General features: G+C 39.6%; 1 pseudogene across 1 annotated transcript in view; it reads left to right on the top strand.

Moving 5' to 3' along the window:
- Window positions 1-14,593, top strand: part of LOC123778722 (ral GTPase-activating protein subunit alpha-2-like) — a 104,202-nt pseudogene that overhangs the window by 49,047 nt on the left and 40,562 nt on the right. Inside the window, exon 4 of the transcript XR_015720970.1 lies at window positions 9,949-10,006. The product of XR_015720970.1 is annotated as a ral GTPase-activating protein subunit alpha-2-like (transcript). The remainder of the gene's footprint in view (window positions 1-9,948; window positions 10,007-14,593) is intronic.

The raw sequence follows: 14,593 nt of genomic DNA on the forward strand, positions 1-14,593 counted from the left end.
AGTTCTTTGTAGATCTTGGATACTAGTCTTTTATCTGTAGTGTCATTTACAAATATCTTCTCCCATTCCGTGGGCTTCCTCTTAGTTTTTTTGACTGTTTCCTTGGCTGTGCAGAAGCTTTTTATCTTGATGAAGTCCCACAAGTTCATTTTTTTCTTTTGTTTCTCTTGCCTTTGGAGATGTGTCATGAAAAAGTTGCTGTGGCTGTTGTTAAAGAGGTTACAGCCTATGTTCTCCTCTAGGGTTTTGATGGGTTCCTGTCTCACATCGAGGTCTTTCATCCATTTGGAGTTTATCTTTGTGTATGGTGTGAGAGAGTGGTCAAGTTTCATTTCTTTGCATGTAGCTGTCCAATTTTCCCAGCACCATTTATTGAAGAGACTGTCTTTTTCCCCACATTTTTAATCTATTTGAAATGATTCCCTTTGTTCCCCTTAAAGCCTTTTCACTTGCTATTGATACTACTTTGCTGTGTGTTTGTGCCCATGCACACCTGATAGATCATTTTCTGTGCTTTATTGTTAATTTTTCTGTGTTTGAAAGCCACTTCTGAATGACTTGGTCTTTGGTAGAGGAATTTAACCTATTTGTATTTATGATGTTTTATGTGTGATAATCAACATTTTGGGGTTTTTTTCTACTTTTGTCTGTTGAGGGAGAGGTCACTTTCACTTTATGGAATGTACTTTGTGATTTGGAAAATATACTTTCTATTTTCTATCATTCAAATAATTATCTTTAGTAATATTTTTTAGAATGCCAATTTATTTACTTATTTATAATTTAAATTCAGTTAGCCAATATACAGCACATCACTAGTTTTTGATGTAATGTTCAGTGATTCATTAGTTGTGTATAACACCCAGTGTTCATCACATCACGTGCCCTCCTTAATGCCCATCACCCAGTTACCCCATGCCCTCGCCCCAGTCCCTTTCCACAACCCTCAGTTTGTTTCCTAGAGTCAAGAATCTCTCATGGTTTGTCTTTGTCTCTGATTTCTTCCCATTCAGCTTTCTCTTCCTTCCCCATGATCCTCTGTGCTATTAATAATTATCTTTAAATTAGCAAAGTACCATTTGGAACTTTTTTCTTCCAATTATTCATATCAAGAGTAAAGCAGTACTTGATGATAGTCCCATGCTTTTACTTTAATCCCATATATTATTTGTACTTCTCACTTCTCAGCTATTTTAAGTATTTTGTATCCGGATTGTTTTCCTATAATATTTTTAGAATGTTATTTCTCTTAGGTTAATCATTTTGGGGATTTACTCTAGTTTTCATAACCATCTTAACTCCTATTATATAAATATAGCTCCCTGTCACAGGGTTTAGACCTTCACACCTTTGTATTTGGATTGTTTAATTAATCTCTGTATTTGCTGGAATATGAATTTGCTTCATATGTCAAGGAAGGAAGATATGTGGCTGCTATACTTCCAGCTCTAGAATAGCTTTCTTTTAGATTCAAACATATAAATCTGGCTATCTGCTTTCTGAATCATAATCTTTTTTTTTTCCTCAAAATTTTGAATTTTGTTTTCTTTTTAAAATAGCTATAGTTTAGTCTAGCTCTCTTTATCATGTACTGATTGTTATCTAAGGACCTGGTCTACTTTGGGACTTCAGTTCTCCATATGGGTGGTATTCTGGTGCCCATTCTACTTGGCTTAGCCTACAGTGAGCCATTGACCACACTGTCTTCTGGAGCTTAATGTTGCAGAGAAAAGGACTATTAACCTGATTTTTGTTCCTTCATAGATATTCTGCTTTTGTAGATTTGTGTAGGATTTTTAGTTATATATAGAATTTACAACTTTAAAGATGCTATATCTAGGTATTTATCTCTGTTCAACCTCTTTAGTTCCAACGAGGCCTTGTGATCCACAGGGTTACAGTGGGGGACTTTGTGGCAGACTAGAGATTCATGCTTTCTGTGTTTTTTTTTTAAATAATTTTTTCAATTATATTGTGTTAGTCACCATACAGTACATCCCTAGTTTTTGAGTAAAGTTCCATGATTCATTACTTGCGTATAACACCCAGTGCACCATGCAATACGTGCCCTTCTTAATACCCATCACCAGCCTACCTCATTCTCCCACCCCCCTCCCCTCTGAATCCCTCATTTGTTTCCCAGAGTCCATAGTCTCTCATGGTTTATTCCCCCTTCTCTGTTTTTATCTCCATGTAATATTTTCTGATTTCAGCATGTAACTTATTTGTGCATCACAATTTTCTTTATTTTTCCAGATCTTAAAAAAGATTCAGTGTCCTCTTGGATCTTTTAAGAACATGACTCAGAAATTCTTTTAAAAAAATTACCTTATTTCAGCAAATCTCTTTCAGAAGGAGGAATCTCCATTTCTCTCTAGGACGGTCTCCTCCTTTGCTACATATTCTGGATATGTTCTGCTTTCATGGGAGGGGAACCACCCCTCCCCCTCCTGACTCCTTGCAATTTCGTCTGTGCTTTAAGCAGTGATTTCTCAAAGTGTTTTGGCTTAGATGGGATCCTTTACGCTTTCTGGATTTTAATTGCTTAATGTGGTTTTCAACATTTTAATATTGGTTGGTTTCTAAAATATAGGAGGGAGAAATTAGAGGTCCCTCCATTTTTATTATATTACGTTTTTCCTTTAGGTGTCTTTGTCCTGTATTTTAGTCTCTCTTTTGAAGTGTTTTCATTCATTCATTTTTACCTTAAACGAGGAAAGTATTGCCTCTGAAGTGATGATCTAAATCAAGCATTACGGTTTACTGTAATGTTTGGAAGCACAATTCCACGCTCAGTTCTTTATCAAGTACCTACTTGTCAGGTTCTGTGTTTCCACCATGTTAGAGTGTGAGCACCTTCCCTAAACTGGGGCATTTCCTTGTGTCTGCCTATACACGTGAACTAAAATTAGAATTCCTGTTGTCTTCCTCTTTTTCATTTCCCACTCATTCATCTCATTGTGCGTGAAGTTCTTATTAGGAAACATGAGGTGCCAGGTACTGTTCTTGGAGTTGGGGATACAAGATGGCTAATAGAGGGTCCCTTCTCTCAAGAAATGTAGCACCTAGCAGTGGGGTGGGCCCTGTGTCCATCTAGCTAGCAAGCATGCTGGTGAGGGGTGTGGTGAGAGGTTTGGTTGAAGTGGACCCTTCTGAAGAGGTAATGGTTCAGTTTGGTCTTAAAGACTGAAGAGGATGTAACAAGGTGGAGCTGTGCTTTCCTCGCTCAGTAACAGAATGGCTAGTCATGAGATGGGTACTCTACTGTTCTGGAAGGGATTGCCATATATGAGGAAAAGCACTACCTTTTTCGCTAAAAACATAGTCATCTTATATTTCACATTATGCAGTTCCTTATTTTAGCCCCTTTCTCTTCAATTTTAGGTCCTCAAACAAGTGTTGACACCCAGAGTTCAATGCAGATATTTTGTCCACACCGGAGGGTCGAGTCATTACTAGTAGGAGATGCGTGGCTAGGCCCATGAGAGCTGAAGAACAAGTTGCCCTCTCTGTAGGTCTACCTGGAAGCATCCGTGCTTCCAGCCTCCTTCTCCTGTGAGTCTGTCTGAAACCAGACTGTCCTTGTGGCTCGGGTACTCATCATGTTTCCTTTAAACCCAACTGCCCAGTTGTCAGAAGTTTTCTGACCTTTTATTACTCCAAAGGTCAAGTAACTAAGACTTAATGTTCTTGTAAACCAAACTCCCTGTTTTTTCCCTTGTCAGCACTTCCTTTACCTTGCACCCTATGTCATTTGGCTAGTTTCAGGGAGAGTTGTACCCCATGCTCCCTACTTCTGGACATAACAAGTTTAGCTGGCCATTGTTTTGGTAGATGACCTCACATGAGTTAGGATGTAATCTTGTCCTCATTCTTCATCGTCCTACCTTTCTAAGTGGAATTGAAATCAAGTGTGAATCGACTGCGATATGTTGCAATCATCTGGTAATAATTTGGGAAAAAAATGTTTCCCACACAAATTCAACAAAGATCAGCAGTTTTAAAGTACACTATAGCATCTTGTATAAACTCCAGCTTACATTTCACATTATTTCTGGTCATGCAGTAGGTTCTGAAGAAAAAAGAACTATGGATAATCAGTTAAAAGAATGACAGATTCCCTGATGTGCTGATCAGTAGTAATACCTAATTTTGATTTCAAGTGTGCTATAATGGATTACCATATAGATGCAGCTGAGCACTGAGCATTCAACAGAGCCATGTGTTTTTCGGAAAAGTAATATTTATTCACACTGTGTGGCTTTCTTGAAAAATTTTTTTTATTTTACTCTCCAGTGAAACTACAAACAAGATGTCAGTAGCTTTATGTGGCATTCCCAGTAGTGTAGCTTAGAATATCGGCTGCAGTAGAAATGGCACGATGTATTTGCCTCAGCAAAGGTAGGCTTCCTCTGGGACTTTCTGAGGGACAGGCTTAGCAGTTAGACACAGATGGCCATATGGGGCTTTATTTTTATTGCCTTCAGAGACTTTAACGCATAAAAATGGTCCTTGCAATATTTGGGTACACAAAGAAGCATGAGCATGGGTGACATTTCAACCTTTGAGTTGTTGTATCAATTTGTTCTGTCCATTTGGGAATGTTTTTAGTAGCTCAGACTACAAACGTGGTGTTTCATATTCAAACCTTATTGAGTTTATTTTTGAGTGTCTTTAAAGTCCATCCATTTTATAAATAAGAAAACTTTTATCTAGAAGTGGTGATGATGATAGGCCTGACCTCAGAACAAGTTGCAGACTACTAGTGGTGACTGACAGTGTGTGGGTGTATAGATACACGTCATCTTGCTATGTTCTTTAGTTTTCTTTATATTAAAAAGACATTTTTCTCTATTGCACATTAAGAAAATAAACCCAAATCAAGGAGACAGATAAGTATTTTGGAAAGCTGAAAAGCATGATTCAGTGCCAAATTGGTTTCCTGACTAAAGTAAAGGTCTGAAGAACAGTGGGCATGCTGCCAAGCATTCATCTAGTCCAATATCAAATCTATCCTGAATCTGTAGAGTAATTCTCTCAGCATCTTCTATACGCTGTTTTAATTTCAAGTGGCTGGATGGGATCAAAAGAAGATCCCAGAATGCAGCTGGGGTGCACAGTGCCCTTGGTGGAGAAGGCATGAGAAAGCAGGATACTGAGTCACTGCCGTGCCATTCACTCAGGAAGAGTGAACTACAAAGTCGAAAGCAGAAGAAGGCCTGGAAGGACTCAAGGGGCTTAGGCTTCAGTCAACATGAGGCAACAGCTCATTGACAAGAAACAATGTCAGCAGAGACGGTATCCCTGGAGTAGGGTGCCCTGCTCTTAGTACTTCAGGCTCTTAATATGTTGGAAATATTCTAATTAATCATTGGAAGATTATTGTGGCAGAGAGATGTGCTGCTCACATCACCCTTCAAGAAAGAATTTGCTACGGAGCTGCAAGGAGCAGGGTTAGCTGGCAGCCCGAGGCTGTCAGTGCCTTCAGCTCTCCAGCCACAATCACCTCTTCTCATCCCCAGCCATTGACTGAGCAAGGTGGTGGTACAAGGACCTAGCCGTTTTCAGGCACACCAGACCCCTCTAATGCATCATCTTTGCTGTGGTGCTTCTGCTAAGCTGGCAGAGACTTTTAGCTCTGTATGGTGGTCTGAGGCTCCCTGGCCACTCCTACTTCCTCATTTCCCTTCCACAGATGTTCCTTTACAGTAAATCAGGGCACTCCTAACTCCACCACAGTGTCTATCCTCAGAGAACTCAGCCTGCAATGATCATTATTCATCTGTTATCAAACATACTGAACTAGCCTGTGTAATAAATTTTTCAGTGAAGGGAAGTATGAGTTAGAACCATAAAACTTAGATGTGAATGGAGGCCTCTCTTCAGTCTGGAAACCTCCTAGGCCATCTGCAGGCCGTGCTTTTTCTGGGTGCTAGAGTTGCTCATGTGGTCAGCAGCAGCCTGACTGCTGAGACTCTGGTCCTTATTCTCACGTCCAGAGTCATTGATTTTCTCTTTGCTTGTGGTGTTTTCCCACAACCTGTAGACAGCTCTCTCGGTCCTATAGTCCTGTCTGTGTCCTTGTCTGCAGCTCATGGGCATGTTGAGCTGTACATTCTGTTGCTAGGACAGTGTTTGCATGGGTTCTTATTAAGATATTCCATAGAGAACGTACTTATTTTTACTTCTTCTGATTCCCTTTTACCATAATGGTACTTACAACATAACCTGGTTTTTACCCTTACTTCCTTTTGTGTATTACTCATCTAATACACATGTTGGTGTATATTGCAAGGTGAAGACCACTTGATTTTTCCCCCCAAAAAAGCCATTTATTTGTCTCTGCACAATTTATAGATTGATCGATCCTGCCTGGTGGTTGATGTCTGACTGACAAAGGTTATGGGTTCTTCAGGCAGCAGATAATGCTGAGTTCTCTTGATTTAATACTGAAGTCACTTTTCTTATATTTTCATTTACATCAGTTTTCTTATATTTTCCAGCATCTTTTAACTTTTTCTAACTAAGTATATATATAAATAGTAATGAGTATTTTTAATCTCTGAGACAAATAAACGTGCAAACACCTGGATTATTCAAGTTTTCTTCTTTGACCTGTGCATATTTGTCTCCAGCTTCTGCTCTTCCTTCTTCCTTCTTTAAAAAAAAAAAGATTTTATTTATTTATTTGAGAGAGAGAGCGAGCACAAGCAGGGATAGCAGCAGAGGGAGAGGGAGAAGCAGACTCCCCACTGAGCAGGGAGCCCGATGGTGCGCTCGATCCCAGGACCCTGTGATTATGAGCTGAGCCGAAGGCAGATGCTTAACCGACTGAGCCACCCAGGCGCCCCTTCCTTCTTCATCCTTATTGTCTTTGGAGAACTTCAGTGCACGGATATCTCTATAGTTTCGTTTTATCTCCTTTTAAGCTCTCTCAGAGGGATCTTATACACACACATGTTCAGCTGCTACCTATATCCTGTTACCATCCAAATCCTGCTTCTGCCCTCCAGGCCCATATATCTAATTGTCTAGAACATCTCCTTGAAGAAGTCCATTGACACCTCCAATTCTAGGATGTCCAGAACCAAACTTGACATGCTTCAGTTCTGGGATTCCTTCTAGATTTGCTATCTTAGATAGAAGTATTACCATTTGCTGAGCTGCTGGGGAGTTATTCTTGAGTCCTCCATTCACCACAAGTACTCTGACTACCGATTTGACAGTTTTGCCTACTACATATCACTATTATATGCTTCTCCTCTTTATCTTGCTGACCTCTGTCCAGGCCACTTCATTCCTCCTCTGAAATGCTGCCGTTGCCTCTTCATTGATATCTCTGCCTTTTGTCTCAGCCATCTTCAATTCCCGTCCAGCTGGAATCCGTTCAGTGATTGCACAGTGCTCCATGAGATCATAGCATCACCTGCCTCTCCAGGCCCTTCTCCCCTCCTTACCTACCTGCCAGCCAAGTGGGCTCTCTTGCTGCTGCTGTTCCTTTCAGGTCCCAGGCTGTCTTTGCCTCTTGGCCTTCACACATGCTCTTCCTTTTGTTCCTGTTCTCCACGAGGCTAATTTAATTAATTCTGTAAGTCTCAGCTCAAGTGTCCTTTTTTCCTGGAACCATTCTGTGAAGCTTCTACTGAGATGAGGTGCTCTTCCCCTCACCTCTGCAGCCGCTCAGAGAAATTTCTGTCAGCATTTTTTTTTCCTGAATGATATTTTCTTTATCATCTCTCTTGCCCATTAATCACGAAATCCTTAAAAGGAAGAACTAAATAGTTTATTTATATTTATTTTATTTCTACATTTCAAATACCAAGCTTGTTATCAAGTGTGTAGGTATTTTTCACTAAATGGGGTATGATATACATGTGCCCATTGTGTGTATATAAGTGTGTTTGAGTGTATGTCAGCGTTAACACGTAGTAAAAGAAGATATAAGATACCCTTTAGAGTTATGGGCTTATGAGATGCTGAGCCAGCATGTTCTAGAGGGAGTCTGAAGTGGAAATGTAGGAGAGAACTCCTGTGATTGTCAGCACGTGATCAGCCACATACTGCTTTTAATATATATAATCAGAAATAGTCTTCAATGTAGTTTAGATAGCATTTTCATCTGTGTAGATGTGTGCTATGAAGAATTTATAAGAAAGGCCATAACTAAATACATTTATATTTTATTATGTTTGTAAAATATTGAAAAATTAGTTCTTTTAAGTTATACAGCTTTTATTTATTTATTTATTTGTTTGTTTGTTTGTTTGGGTTTTCCTTACTAAGTTTAGGGCTTAAAAAATGCCCACCCATTTTAATGTATTTTAATGTAAATACCGTTAAGTCAATGACATGTGGTAAGGAAAGACCCAGGTACATTTTATGTTAACGTGAACAGAGGACCAAGGCAAAGATTAGGATACTTGTAAATCTCAAAACAGTTCTGCAAGTAAAAAGCATGCATAATTCTTCTGCTGAGTATTTATTTGAGCACATGCTATGTGCCAACCATGCACTTGGTGCTGGGGACACTTCCGAGAAAAGACAGAGGCGTCCTTGTTCTTGTGGGTCTTCTACTCTGGGGGAGGGAATACCGCCTTCAAATGAGTGAACGTGAAGATCACTTCAGCTAGGGTTTAGGGCTAGGAAGATGACAGAACAGGTGGTAGAGAAAGCATCAGAGCAGTGGTGAGGTGGTGCCCAGAAAGAAGGCCCAGAGAGGCCTCTGTGGGGAGGTGGTGCTTGCAGTGAGAGGGATGGTGAGGCGAGGCCATCAGCACAAGGCTGTGGGTGGAGAAACATCCAGGCCAAGCAAGGAGTCTGCCTTTTAAAGTCACTCACTTCTGATGGAAGTTTACCTATCATGCTTTTTCTCAGTGGATGTTCTTACCCGTTCATTGTTGTCAAATGAGAACAAATGAAGTAATACAGGTATATGTCACTGACCCAGGGGAACATTAAGACAAGAAAATGAAAACAAAGCAAAACCTCGGGCTGGCTCAAATGGAGGAGGCAGGTTCTTAGCTGCCTGGAAATATACTTATTCAGGAGAGCTGGATATACATTTTGTACCTTCATCTTTCAATCTAGGCTAGAGTATTAGCCTAGATAAACCTAGAATGAGGATTTTTCATGGTAAAATAGTGATGCGTTATCAATACCAAGAAATATATTTTGATCAGTTTTTGGATTTCTACACTTCTTAAAAAGGTAGGTGCAGATAAAATACAAAGAATCTTATGACCCAAGAGTGACTTGACTAAAAATAAACTTAGAGTGGGGAAAAAAAAAAGGTATTTGGGTTTTTTTTTTTTTGAAAAGCTGCTTTTATTAGCCAAATACTCTTGTGCATCGTACGTTCATTCTTTATTGTATCTTCCAATGTGTGTGGTGAAGGGGGTAGAATTCCTAACTGCAATCCTAACCTTATTTTTAGCTATTAATTTCAAGAAATTCTTGGCAGCAATTTCATTTCGTTGTTCATCCATGTGCTCATGATCTTATACTCCTTGTTGTTCATCTTTCTTCCGACGCTGGTCCTTGTCCAGAGACTAATAATGATGATAATGGAATGGGGAAGTGGAAGGTGAAAAAGCAGAAACCGGGGAATCTGGCATTTTAGAAATTATTACTTTAATATGAACTTAAGCAATGGCTATGATTCAATTAAGATAAAATGATCCTTTTAGGGGTTTTTTCCTTCTTTTTCTTGTTTTCTTTTAGGAGGAATTAAACATGGGACAGTGATGCCTTTAAGGCACTCAGGGAAGGAAGATTGCTTGGGGCAAGTAAAAGACACTCTCCCATGGGCTACAGGGTCAAGTGCACTATTTATGTTATTAGAAATAGTTTTTTTTTTCTTTTCTGAAATACACACACACACAGCACTGTCATGAAATGTGTAGTTTATTTTCTCTTTATATCTTAACAATTTTTAAATTTGTTTTATAGAAAATACTGCAATTTCTACCTGAACGAATTTTCTTTCGATGGCATTACCAGAGTATAGGTAAGAACAATTTAAAGATTTTTAAGGTGATACAGATTTCTTCCAGTCGAATTTTCAAAATGTTTTCTATAATTAGCACCATCAAGATTAGGTTATAACAAGGGATGGTAAGAAGGGTATGCTGGTTAAAAGTAAGACAAGTCCAACCTGGACGTTGGAGGAAAACAGAATATCTATCTTGCCACAGGTGCTCCTTAAAAAGGACGCTTCATAGACCAGCAGCATCAGCCTCACCTGAGAGCTAGAAAATGCAGAATGTCAGGCCCATGCCAGACCTACCAAATCATAGGCTGCGTTTTTAACAAGAGCTCCAGGGGACTCTTGTGCACAAAATTGTTTGAGAAACATTTGATCCAGAGTATTTTTAAGTAATTTTTCATTTTTTCCTTACAAAAATATCTTGTTCTTCAAGATTTTATCATTGATGCAGAGTTACTCTGTTTGAATGCTTTAGGGTGTGGCAGCAGGAGGGAACTTGAAATATAGCCAAGTTACCACAGCTGCCCTTTCTGTGCAGCTCTTGACATCGAACAGTGTTTCCTCTCAATTTAATATTCATGGCACAACTAGTGTAATTTGTGCTACTGACTGTGACTCCAACTTTTTGTTTAGAGAGTGTCTGGTTTGGTCTTTCTGCCTTTGAAGACTGACAGTTCCTCCCTTTTTCCTCCTTGCCAGATGATCATATTTGGGAGAACATAACCTTATAATGGGATCTTAACTCTCTGATCATTCATTCATTCATTCATTCATTCAAATACCTCTTGAGAGAGAAACAAAGTCCTGGGGCAGAAGCAAAGAATATCTCACCATGCTTGTATTGTATAAGCTGATTGCCGGGGTGGGGGATAGGTGAGAAAAAAAAATAATTACAGTATGATTGTCACTATGAAAAGTGTAATGGTAGCAACGAAGAAAGTCGAGCAGTTCTATTCAGAGGACTTGAGGAAGGCTTCAAGAGAGGTAATCTCTACCTGAGCCTTGAAATACGAGTGTGGAAAGGGTTTCCTAGATGGGAGATCGATCTGTGAAAGACATGGGACGTGAAAGAACATGGCACATGCAGTGGATATTTCAAAATTCAGAATCCCAAATTTAATTTAGTACTATTTATATGAAAAATACAACTGACTCTTATAGAAACTGAACTGTTTAGTGAAATATATATAATAAATACATCTACTTAACTGAATGATGATATCATTACTTGAGCGTAGATGCCTTGGTCTTTAAATCTTTCAAATACACAAAGAAGGTTTCCCTTTAAATTTTAGCATTATCAGTAGCATTTCTGTTAATTGCTACTTCGACATTGTGTATTTAAAGTAAAAACTTAAAAATGAAATCGTAGGGGCGCCTGGGTAACGCAGTGGTTAAGCGTCTGCCTTCAGCTCAGGGAGTTATCCTGGAGTTCAAGGATCGAGTCCCACATCGGGCTCCTCCCCTGGGAGCCTGCTTCTTCCTCTCCCACTCCCCTGCTGTGTTCCCTCTCTCTCTGGCTGTTTCTCTGTCACATAAATAAATAAAATCTTAAAAAAAAAAATGAAATGGTAAGTATAATCTGAAGGGGAATCGTAGGGATTTGTAACACTCCGTGGTGTAGGAGAAATAGATGAAAATGAGAAATAACTGCATGCAGACCTTTTTATTTGTGCTAGATATAATCCGTTCATTCTGTTTATATCGTATGTATGAAAACCCTACTCATTTTCTACAGAGAGTATTTTAAAATGTCTGAAGCTTAATAGCCCCCCTCAGCCTGAATAAACTTACTAGGAATGGGTGTAGAAACTCATTTGCTCTTTGTGTTGTGAAACTTTATGCATCTAGTAGGTGGTATATGGTATCACCTTAATTCTGGCTACTATTACCACATGGACTGGTTAAGATTGCAGGTACAGTTAGCTTTTTACCCAGTTTAATAGTGTCTGACTGAGAACAGTGACTCTTGAATTGGGATTGCAGAGTACTAGTCTCCTGAGCCAGCATAAGAACAGGTGGTGTTTATCTAGTTTAGTGTGTAGAATAAGCGAGTTTATCTAGTGTATGGAATAAGCGTCTGTGTAACACGGTCAGAATGAGTCATGTTTTAGAATGTTGACGTATAAGGGGCGCCTGGATGGCTCAGTCGTGAAATGTCTGCCTTCGGCTCAGGGCGTGATCCCAGGGTCCTGGGATCCAGCCCCACATCAGGCTCCCTGTTGAGGGCCTCCTTCATCCTCTCCCACTCCCCCTGCTTGTGTTCCCTCTCTGGCTGGCTGTCTCTCTGTCAAATAAATAAATAAAATCTTAAAAGAAAAAAAAAGAATGTTAAAGTATGAGCATTTGCATATAAAATCATCCTTATTTTGATGCTTATATGCTTAATACTTGAATCAAACAGGCTCTTTTCAGATAAATGTATTTTTGCATGATTTATCAAACTGGGTAGAAGTTGGTGGTTAGGTCTCCAGACCTTTTATTATGATCTTCAGGCTGAATCTACTTTGGAATCAGAATTTTTCAGATTTTAGAATAGCAGTGTGGTATATTGATGTTCAAGAAACATTAACGCAATGTTGATGTCTATATGTAACAGCCCAGGGGACTGGACAGCACCCTGTAACCAAGAGAATTCTTGTTTCTGTAGCCTAAGAGATGAATATTCAGCATCAGTGGGATAACTAAATCCAAAATAACCTCAGGTTAGTTGGGTGTTGCCACCACATGAGTTCAGATGCAGATCAGGTCCTGTCCACTAGTGAATTACACACAAAAAGCTTTTGTTTTCATAGCTTCTTGGATTTTGAAATTGCTGATAAGGGATTGTGGATGAGCAGTTCTACACATTTTCTTGACCTCGTTCTCTTGCATTCTTCTCAGTTTATTTGGATTTGTTAAAATGGCCACCATTTTGTTACTCAAGGTCTTGACCAAGTTAGTTATAAAAACTGAGACTATAAGGAAACACCAGATTTCAAAAGGAAGGAATGTGCATTAAATATTTCCATAGCATCGGTATCTTCTTGACTTCCTCGAAACCTCTTGGGGCTAGGACAGGAAGCTTTTCACTAGTCTATTCCAGACATTCTACATACCTAGTATCCCTTATTTTAGATCTTTTATATTCTAGTTATCTAATATTTCTTACCTAATATGAAGACCACTACTGTATAAACTACTTAATTAAATGTTACCATGGCTGGTAGTGGCCAAGTTACTCTGGAATACTGAGTTAGAACCTTGAAGCTGGGTTCACACACCACTGCTTTGGTATACTTCCTGCCACACACTACAAATAATGTCCCTAAGTATAGAAACCTAAAATAAGAGCAAGTCCTATATTCTGCAAGTCTTAAAAGTTCTCAGACCTATCAGATAGCCAGGCTTATACAGAGAAAGAAGTGAATTTGAAGCATCAACTGCCACAGTGTGAAGTCCATTTGAAGTCAGTTTCTTATCCTGCGATCTTGTTTTGTCAGTAGCAAAGAGAGAGGTTCTGTTTCTCTCTAAACTGTTTTTAGAGGGAGAAAGTAGTCTATAAGTTTCTCTATGCGTAAGGATGTAAAGGCTGGCTCCTTGCTATATATAAGCCATTGAATGAGGAAGCCTGTTTGGACTCTCAGTGTTGTCATGTGAAATGAACACTGTTCATTATTCCAGGCATCTAGAGATACTGCTTCAAGTGAGGTTTAGAGGGTAGGAAGATCAGGGAGGTGACTGACAGAACACTCACCAACCATGATGTCTGCCAACCTGCTACTCAACTGTTTGTAAGTTCCCATGACTCATTATGAATGGGAACATTTTCCTAAAGTCAATTTTAGTCCAATACATCATGGTGGACAAGGGTGGGCACTTGAAGCCTTATCTCTGTAATAATGAGAGCTGATAGGATGTGAGGAGATGATAAAGAATGGCACATCAGTAAACCAAGAATATTTGGTGCAGGGACAGGCTGTGGCCCCCTTTCATGTGCCCATGCATCATCAGTACAGGATTCAAGTTATATGGGTTTGCTTTAAGAGGGTTTACTGCTCATGAGTCTCTAGGAAGCACATTTCCTGTCCCGTTCAGTGTTCAGTGCTATACCTGTATGCGGTAAATGTTTGCTGTGGGTGGAAGGATTTGTTTTGTACTAGAGATGTTTTCTATCAAAAATCTTCAAAATAAATAGCCCTTGAGTTTAAAGGAGTGGGCTCAAATGGAAGGTTCACAGAGTACCTCATATGTGTTTTTTATAGGAGTCGTTATTCATCTAGTTTGCTCAGCCAGGTTCTTCTGATACATAATATAAAAACCAATGCATAATACACTGCAGATTTGTTGATGACTTTGTAAGAGTATCCCTCGCGTTATGTCTGGGGCTACCCAGTGGCCTGACAGTGCTTGGGATGTGAACACAACCTCTGAGCAGCCTTCTTTGTCAAAGTTTCTACAGCTCACTGAGCTCTAACTACTGCTGGGGAGCCTGAGCCCGACAGCCCTCCCTGGGTCCCTCATAGTCAGGACACACCACAGCCCCCTCTTCCTGAGGGAACAGGGTCTTCTGTGCACTTTACACTAGGACTTCCCCAGAGATGCATCTCAGCCAGGCTGAACTACGGG

The sequence above is a fragment of the Ursus americanus genome, chromosome 22, assembly GCF_024610735.1.
Source record: "Ursus americanus isolate L20-20 chromosome 22, mUrsAme1.1.p, whole genome shotgun sequence".
In the NCBI taxonomy this organism is placed as follows: domain Eukaryota; kingdom Metazoa; phylum Chordata; class Mammalia; order Carnivora; family Ursidae; genus Ursus; species Ursus americanus.